At 36.0% G+C, this 10180-nt stretch overlaps 1 protein-coding gene across 7 annotated transcripts in view; it reads right to left on the bottom strand.

The window, feature by feature from the left end:
* Window positions 1–9963, bottom strand: part of LOC108722335 (latrophilin Cirl) — a 470896-nt gene extending 460933 nt beyond the window's left edge. For all 7 annotated transcript variants that reach the window (XM_018447387.1, XM_018447388.1, XM_018447385.1 and 4 more), the window contains exon 1: window positions 9174–9963. The gene's annotated coding sequence lies outside the window, so the exon portion shown is untranslated. The remainder of the gene's footprint in view (window positions 1–9173) is intronic.
* Between the last annotated feature and the right edge of the window lie 217 nt (window positions 9964–10180).

The raw sequence follows: 10180 nt of genomic DNA on the forward strand, positions 1-10180 counted from the left end.
ATTAATGCAACATATAATATAAATTCGATGAAAATTATGATATTAAGTTGTAGATTGATGAACTTATATTTTCAATTTTCTTCCTTTAAAATTAATTGACACGCTCGTGACTTTAATAAAAAAAAAACAGTGATATCAATGAATTGAAATACTCATGAAAATCAATCAGGATTTCGCAAGACGTGAAATATACGCATTGATCAATACAACATATTGAGGTCACATAAAACATTTATTTGGCAATTACTTGTTTAAATGGTCGCTTCATCTATTATTTTTATATTTTGATTGACGCGAATCATATTGTAATCTAAATAATATACCAAATAATAAAAAAAATTACTGAATATTACCCGCATCATAATTTAGATTTTAAATACTTCCGATGAATTAGTTTATGATTAACAGAATTAAATATCTTGTTCGTACATAATCCTAATAAAACATTGTTTAAAGCATTTTTAAAACATTGTTTAAAGCATTTTTTTTCTATCGCTTATAACTTTTTCATTAATAATGATATATAAATTTGCATGGCACCGTTATGTTCCATAATGTCTAACATTTCAATTGAAAAAAATTGTTTACAACCTTTACCCAAGTGTATTGTTCCCATAGTGTAGCCTTTAGATTAGATCCTCGCTTTAAGGATTAGAGAAATATATTATAGAATATCTAATGATATCGATTCTTATATACGGCTTTTTGTACTCTGTAATCACGAGAAAAGACTCGGGCAGAAGAATTCAAAGATGCTAAAATGTTCGTAATGGATGTTCCAAGCTGATTACCTCATGTATAACTGTACGTGATAACTAATTCCATCTGACGTTTAGACGCGCTCGACTGTGTTTTTAATTGTACGACTATTAACGTCCAAGAGTATGTCATAGTGTTGTGACACAAAATAAAGTCGATATAGCACCACTGTTGTTTTTCACATTGGTGCAATTTAATAATGCACATTCGATTGGTGATACTCATAATTATTACAATGAAAATATGTGTAGTAGACTGTTCGACAAAAAATGTGAAAAAAATATTAGGTTTAAAAGCTGTTTAATTTTTAATAAACTGGATACATCATGACTTAGCAATATATTATACATTAAATATAAAAATGTTTGGAAGAATTCTGCATAAATTCCAAAAATATAAATTTAGAAACGTTTTCGACTCTAAAATATTCATTTTATTGAAATAAATTTCTTACGTGTGACGTCTTTGAAATTTTTTGTGATCCATCTACAGCTTCCGATACAATTCTATTATTAACCAATATCTTGGATGAAAGGGCAGAGGATGAAATTCATTAAAAGCCGTCTAATTATTATCGTGGAACGACGTCAGCGTATCCAAATGCTCTCGTTGCGAGGGAGAAGATATTCGTCCTTCCGCCGACGCGACGCGATCGACCGGTGCAAGCGCTAATAATCCAATGCATTGTTCGACAGTGGGAGCGATTCACCGATACGGCGTGCGACAATACCTTCTTAATATCGGTTCACAGGGCGCGACCATTGCGCTAGCAGATTATCGTAATAAGAGTTTCTGAAGTATCTAGTTACGCGCGACTCGACCCCGATACGCTCTCTCTTTTTCTCTCTTAGGCACTTCTTCTATATGAATAGAACTAGCTCTCGCTTCGGACGATTTTTATTCTAATAAATTTATCTTTATTATGCGCATCCACGTCACGCTTTTGAAAAAAAGGATGTCGGAGTCGACGAGTACTAACCGAATTGTTTACGTACCGATCGGTGACGCGGTGCATTACTCTAAAAATATAAATGCATGATATTTGATAAATGAAGTTTCTGCTAATAGAATTACTTTAAATTATTTAAAAAATAAAGCCTTATTAATTGTTTGCAACGAGATTGATTATGCTTGATCAGAAATGCCAGATATGCTACCGTTTATTCTATAATAACTCTACTAATGGTAATTTGATGATGGACAATCATTAATTTAATATTAGATATTCCCATGTATCTATAATATGCGCATACAATTAAATCATGCATATATTATACCCAAAAGTTACAAATAATTTTCGTTTTGTGTGTATCGAAGCTTAAGAGTGTATTTTTTAAACATATTTGCTTATATCCTCAACAAAAATACTACTGAATATTTTTTGGTAGCAATTGAACAATTTTAATGTATTTTCTTTCATTAACATGCTGCGATTTAATATTTTGTTAAGATCTATATCTATTAAAAAAATTTTATATTTTACGTCTATAATTGATGATTATTAATATAATTGTATTGTATAAATTTTTGTCGCTTTTAATAATTCCTTTTCTCTTTTCAAAGTACTGTATATAGAATAATCTCATTTAACTTTGTTAACAAAGTTATATGAGATTATTCTATATACAGTATTCTTAAATACACATTTTCTATGTACACGGTAAAAGATGTATTTAAAATTATACACTTTGTTATATTTTTACAACCCACAATTGCAATAGCACCGCATATTTAACAGCGACAATTATTCACAGAAATAAATATACCACATGAACCACGTTTACATTATTGAAATATTCTCCAATTGCGTACGATATAAATCGAGTGGCACTACGTTTCTATCAGTCCTGATTCAAACGCCATCATCGATTCGGGACCATTAATTATCCACACAATACAATTAATTCCTCGAACCGTAATGATTCCATCCTGTTAACCCCAGTATGCAAAATCTATTTTTTTTCTATATAAAATGCATACCAGCGATGACTAAATAGAATTAAGTGATCATAACAAGTTATAAAGCTATATGAACAAGTCAATATCAATTGGAGTAATCATATTCTACCAATTAATTAATAATTAATAGTACTAGTTATTGTTATATATTTTTTCCGTTTTACGTGATATAATGCAATTAATGTGATATTATATAATGTAATATGACAAAAAATTCGCATATATTTTATATAACTGTTTTAAGATGTAAACATATTTCACGTCATTTACGGATTTGTTTGAAGAGATAACGAAAAATAGATAGCAATAAACAATTTTATAAAAATATGTTCTTGTGAATATCAATGAAGCTCCAATAATCTATACTGGCATTTATTGCTATTTATTAGATTGTCCTTTTTATCAAACGATTATCGCGCACTACTGTCGCAATGGAAGGTGGTAATTCTGAGGGAGAAGCGACTGTCGCAACGACCAAATCGCGTTTATGCATTTTCCACTTATATGTATGTTATCCAGTTTGTGGGTGTGCAATCAGGCGCGCTGGAAAGCGAAAATGCTCGGAAAGTGAAAACCGACGGGGAGATACTCAACCGGCGACCCAATGAGTCAGACGAGACGGCCGAACGTGCTTACTTTTGAATATTTATACGCGCGCCGCCCACTCGCGAATATTAATTTACTGACGCGCAAAGTACGAGCCGTGTCTTTCTGCCGCTCGCGTTGGCGTGCATCGTGGCTTAGCGCGTGCACGCACACGCGAAACGCACCCTGCGCTTCGTGTCGCGGACGCGTGTTAGGCGACAGTAAAAGTCACCGGATGTCATTGTCAACCTAATTAGTGTGTTTATATAGATTGTGCCATGCAATTTTGCGCAACATGCAAGTAACCCGCGGGATCTCGAATTGTATCGAGTTACTATTCCGGTTCTCGTTGCTCCAACTTTAGACATTATCCATGTCAGTTTGCATAATTTAAGATCAATGCGAAAGTCAGAGCGTGTTATGCAGTTTGCAAATAATCAGATAGCCTTCCGAGTTTTCGTCATTCATTATTTTAATCGTGAAGTCACATTTCTCTCTTTTTCTCTCTCTCTCTTTCTTCGCAAAATTTTCAATTAGTAGGGGAAGATCACCAATACCGACATACCACTTTGTTTTAGACAATATATTTCTTAAACAAAAGGTAAAAATACAACTTCAAAAACATAAATCTTTACAAACTAAAAAGTGTCTTCTATCAGATATTCCATCAGTATAAGCAGTTTTTAATATAATACTGTTTGCAATTTTACAATAATTAAGTTTTTCATAAGTTATGCAAAAAAATGAACGTCTGACAAAATGGGCTCCAAAACTGACATAGTAGGCAACATTCCTATTCTATAAATAAAGATATATCCTATTCTGTAAAGAAAACTAATTTATGAAACTATAAACATTTAAAATGACATAATATTATCAATAATACAATCACTATTAATTTAATTACGCAATTTGCAAAAGAACATCGTAAAAATTTTCTTCTCGGATTCATTGAATTTGTTTTTAGCTGATAGAAATAAGCCACAAATATATGAATTATGAGTTTGTACTTCTTTAATTAGCTAAACAGATCACGTTTTTATTAGTATTAATAAGGTGCAAAGGTTAGTTTCTAAGAAATAAGGGGAGGTCGCTTTAGGAAACCTATGTCAGTATCGATGACCTTCCTCTATAAAAGTATATTAATGTTTTTAAACTTGCTATCTAATTTGATAATGATATCTTTTAATTTTCTATTAATATCACACTGAGAAAAATTTCTAGTTGAAAATGAATGAATCAAAAGATTCTGATCATATCAATTTTTATTATTTCAACTAGAATTATAATTAGATCAACCAGGAAACTCTGATTTTTCTATTTTCAACTAGAATTCCAATTAATACAACCAGACTCTTTAAAGTTTTAGCGTTTTATTTTACATTAAAATTTCGAGGAAACAGTGTTATCTTACATTATGCATCTCATCTAAGATCCTGTCCAAATTTTCACAACTCTAGTACTACGCAGTACTTGAAAGTAATCATAGATTTTATGCAAGCATTTGCTTCGCGGAACACCTGGGAGTGACTTAGTACGTGCAATTCCAACAAACTAGCTGCGCGAGATTACGAGAGAATGAAAGCTCGCGAGATTCGCAGTAGTATTCATCGTTCGCCATTATCCGTTTATATTGTTTCCAGATTCCACGTCGATCAAACGTTCTCTAGTCGAACAATTACACGTCTCTGCCTTCCCGAGCGCAACATTTTCGAAAGGTCAGTCGTTACATTAAAATAGGTCATCATAGTCCTATCTCTCTTCGTCATCTTTCATTGTATTGCGCTCTCTCTATCTCTCTCTCTCTCTCTCTCTCTCTCTCTCTCTCTCTCTCCCTCCCCTCTCTTTTTCCGTATCTACCCCTTTCTCCGCGGGAGCGAAGGTGCGATTCGAAGATAACCGGCCCGACTCACGTCATAATAAAATTAAATTCATATCTTTCGAATCAGCAGAACGCGATAGCTACCGCGACATGACCTCCCGCTTATTGTAAGTAAACATGTATGTCCTCCCACCTTCTATCCCTGTCCATTCCCTCCCATCACGAATAGTTTTGATTCATGAGACGGTCAGCAAGCCGAGCGTGCATGTCGCTCGCGCGTATACACCCTTCTACGTGCCACTGCATTTCGAGGTGTGCGTTTCTCTCCCTTCACCCCTTCACCCGGGACACCGCGAATCAGCCGACACTGCATACCAGTAACCCGACTTCCAAGCCTTCCTATTCCGATCCCGCTCCTCACTTCTTTCCGCGCGAGCTCGCGCGCCCGCCACGTATAAACACGTGTCAACATGTCAGTTGACATAGATTTTTCGTTGAGATAGAGAACTTGGAGAATAAGACGAGCGAGGCCCGGCTTGAACGAGAGTCCCGATCGACTCTGTTCCGTCGTATGAGAAAGAGAATGAGAGGGCGGGGCACGGAGCGACGAGCACGCGGAAAGCAATGAGACATGAGAGGCAAGAGACGGCATCTCTCTTTCGAAACTAGTTTGTACTTCTGTAGATGAGGAGGGCTCGTCCCCTGTTCTCCAGAGAGCGAGATGTTTCGGGCGCATTTAACACTGGGAGGCAGAGCATCACTGCATTGTCGGATCCGATCGTAGTAGCATCGCTGCGTTACATTCCCGCATAATTAATGCTGCTTTCCGGAGAGCGGACCGGACGTAATAAAACATAAGAGTAAGCCGTGAAGAGTCAATCTAGGAATCTTATTAACCGTGATCTATATATTAAATCGTGATGGAAATCTTCAAATGTATTTAAACTTTTAAAGTTTTAAAAAGTAAATTTGTTTTCAATTTTGTCAATTGATTTTCATTTAATATTGATAATTTTTTATTTATTGTAAATATCAGGTTTATAGGTATTACACATCGCTAATTTAAAGCATTTAAATGTTTATCGGAATGATCGTGAAGTGTATGTACTCTCTTCTATTAAAATATTTTTTAATAATTAGTAGTGATCACAAAATTAAAAATGAATATTTATGAATAGAAATACCATACATACTATAAATAAATATCATAATTACGAATAATGACTGCCAATTCTATTGATTCAGCTTAAGCTATAACGTTTGTTATTATATATATAAAGATCTAAGGAGTGTTGCAAACTATAATTGCACGTTACGGTACATTTATATTATCATGGCCATGAGAAATAAAAATTCCCATATCTATTCTAGCATCAATTAGTGCAATAATGTATAATAATTTTTGTAAGAGGTAGTGTTCAGAGAGAGAGAATAATGCTCACGAATGTGAGATAATTAAATTATTAGTTTTGTAAGACGAGCTTTTCTTCTCCTATTTATAGCTTTGTAAGATCAGTTTGCTGAAAGAATTTTTGCCGCTGAAAAGACCGTTAATTTTAGATAAAGACCGCTAAATTTGCAACATCTTGTCGATTGACAAATCAGACATTCATCAATAAATCACGTCGTTCAATAACTTTTCATTTCCAATATACTTAGCACGGATATGAATCATCCTCATCGCGAAGGACCGAGGTGCACTATCCGCAAATGTACCTAGGTACGCAAATGCGCGCTACGGGGCGAAAGTTGCGATATATCCGTTATAATTTCGTACCAAAGGGGTGAGTACACACGGGAAGGTGCGTATTGCTTCCATATGTAGGAACCATTTGTTCCGGAAAATGGCGCAATTTTGTCTCCCTGGCGCAATGTCGGAACAAATGCAATACCTTCGCGGTCGTAATTTAAACAGCGAGCCCTTCACGTGCCTCGTTGTATTTATTCGGAAATATATAAGGGATCTCTCCTCTCTTCTCCTCTCCTCTCCTCTCCTCTCCTCCCTCTCTCTCTCTCTCTCTCGCTCTCTTTCTCTCTCTCTCTCTCGCTCTCTCTTCTCTTTGCAAGGATTCTACATTCTGTAATTTCTGTTAGATGCATGTTTAACGTTTAACGTGGCGGTAATTTCATCGATGCACTTAGCGCACGCTCAACGATGTCTTTTCAAATTGATTTAATGCGGTTGTTACGGAATCTATAAATCTGTAAGAGTCTATAAATCCATAAGAATCTATAAATTTGTAAAGCTACGATACCTAAAATTAACGATCTGAAAATTCCAAGAAAATTACTCGGCGACTTTTCGCGAACTTACAATAGAAAAAATTTTTAATGAAATTAATGGGTGGGAGGAGAAGACAGAATTCTTATGATACGAGAACGAGATCTCTTATGATATGATAGTAATATAAGATTGAAGGAGACCTAAATGATGATCGACCCGTATAGCACATCGAAGTTATGATCTAACGAGGCCCTTGCACATGCAACGCCTCGGGCAATTGCTTAGTTCGTCCCGAAATAGATCTTCCTCCGAGTAGCAAACAGATACACAGTACAGTATATAAGCTAACATACGTAATTGGCAATTACTCTGTTATTTCGCGCCGTTTTTGTGTACCACAATTTCTTCCAAAAATCTCAAGATGTTCTCTGAACAGATTTCTTGTCTCTTCTCAAATTACAAGTATTGACGAAGTTAATGAAGTGATATTTTTCTGGTAACAGTTTTCGAACAATGTAGAATTTTTAACATACGTGGTTTGTTTAAAGTCGTTGAATATCTCCTTTATAATGCAATTTCTTTACTGTTAATCTTTAAAAAAAAATAGATTAACATTTTTATATTATAGATATTTATTTAAATATTTTGAGACGTCTGATTATGTTTTATATTGTGGAAATCTGCAAATTTCTCCTTATCTATTTTGTCATATATTTGTCGTTACATACAATTTCTCTGTCCAATCATGTACTCATGAATTTCTGTTTTCATATTCAATTTGTATTATGTAAAAGCCAGCTTCGCGCATACGCAACTACTTTCGTTTTCTCTCTCGCGATCTCTGTTACTGAAAGTTTCCTTTCTTTAGAATAATACTTTTGAGACTTTCACGGATATTTTCTTCAGAGATGCCAAAGGGTTTGCGGGTTATCGCTGTGTTGTGATCCATTCTTCGTCTTCTATGGCGCTACAGCTCAAATTGAGTCTTGGCCTCCTCATCTGGAGATAAGTTTTCGAAACAATGATTTTTTCGGAATTGGATTGTTAGTCTAATGTTCAACCCCCAATCTGAAGGATCGATGTATATATTATATCTACTGATATATGGAATCAACAATTTTTAACGCCGGCTCTAAACGGCGGTAAGAAATATACTTTCAGTGATTTGCCATTGCCTTCCGAAAAGTGATGTCAAATTTTTGTGTTCTGAGTGGATTTGAACCCTGGACCTTCGGCATAGAAAGTAGCCGCGCTTACGCCACGATCACTACAGTCACACTGTGTCGTGATCTATTACTAATACCTAATTTCTTTAAAATCCTTCTCTGTTAAATCTATAGTGTCAAATTTAACCTAACGTGAGTCGCTACTGCTCCTACTAAATATATCGTTATTTTTTACCAAAACGATAGTTAAATTTGACACTATATTGTGTCAATTTGACACTATATAGTGTTAAATTGATACTGTTATAACCATTGTTTTAGTATAAAATTACAAAATGATTGAGTAGGAGCAATGGCGACTCACGTTTAGTTAAATTTGACACTATAGATTGAACAGTGTTTGTTCTCTATATAGTTGGCCATTTTTGCTGTGCGTTGCAAATTTGTATAACTATAGATTTTGTCAGTAAACATATTAAAGTGCGTGAAGATTAAAGATGAAGAAAATCATTTCATTTCTGACCCTACCAAAAAGAATAAAAATATCAAATGTTGTGCTAATATTTAAAAAATAACATTTTAATCTGTTTTTGCACTTAGTATTTCTATTATGTTTCCTACTCTAGAATCTCTCGCTCGCGAGACCAAAAGGACTTACCTTCACGCGTTACAATGTCGGGTCTCGGCACGGCCAGCGAGGTCCGAAGAGAGGGGAAAAAATCAACGAGCAGGAAGAAATCAAGATCCCTCGCGCGCCGCGGGCTTTCTACTTCTCTCGGAGGGGTGAGTGCGTGCGTGCGTTCGTGCGTGCTTGCCTGCGTGCGTGTTCGGGGTCTCTCTCGCGTGCGGCGTGAGAACTCTTTTTCGGGCCCTCACGAAACGATAAAAAGTAGACGAAGAGGAGGACGAAGTAGCACCCGGGAGCTCCTGTCTCTCTTTGTTCCTCTGCTCTCCTTTTCTGTCTGCTTCTCTTGCTTTCTTTTTCTTTCTTTCTTTCTGATTTCCTTTCTCTTTCTCTCTCTTTCTCTCTCTATCGATCTCACTTTTCTCTTCCCCCTCGATCGCTTCCCTTATTATGCGAAACGGCACACGAATCTCAATGGCTTTGCGTGATTATTAATTAAGACGTTCCTTGTCGAACGATTCGTCAATGAAGATGTCCCGACGCGCGACCGCTCGCTATCCCGCGGCTGTCCTTAGATCACGTTAATTATATCTGCAGGTAAATGGCGCGCTGCGCCATTCCTAATTCGCGTGTTTCGGTCATATGCGAATATGTCACACGAGAACGTGCGAGATGGAGACGTTGTCAAAGGACCAGCAACGTTTCGCGACTGCGTCTAGCACACACCAAGTTAATTAGACTGATTAATCAGAAAGCCTGACGCTGGCTGTCGCCGCGTCTTTTCCCGTCCTTTGAGAAGGACGAGAAATCAGCGATCGTGAGACAGTGACATGTAATTTAGTATAATTAGTATTAAAGAGCGTTTATATGATTTTAGCATCATGCGATTGTAGTCAGCTGGGGGAACTCAGGGCTTAATCATACGTACATCCCTTGCCGATATTCGATCGAGACTCACGATTTATGATTGTCGAAATCGAAAGTGCAATCGTCGCTAATTGTTCATATCGTTTAGCTATCAGTTAACTGTCAGCGATTAC

This window comes from Mycetomoellerius zeteki, unplaced genomic scaffold (genome assembly GCF_001594055.1).
Source record: "Mycetomoellerius zeteki isolate Tzet28-1 unplaced genomic scaffold, Tzet1.0 scaffold20, whole genome shotgun sequence".
NCBI lineage: Eukaryota > Metazoa > Arthropoda > Insecta > Hymenoptera > Formicidae > Mycetomoellerius > Mycetomoellerius zeteki.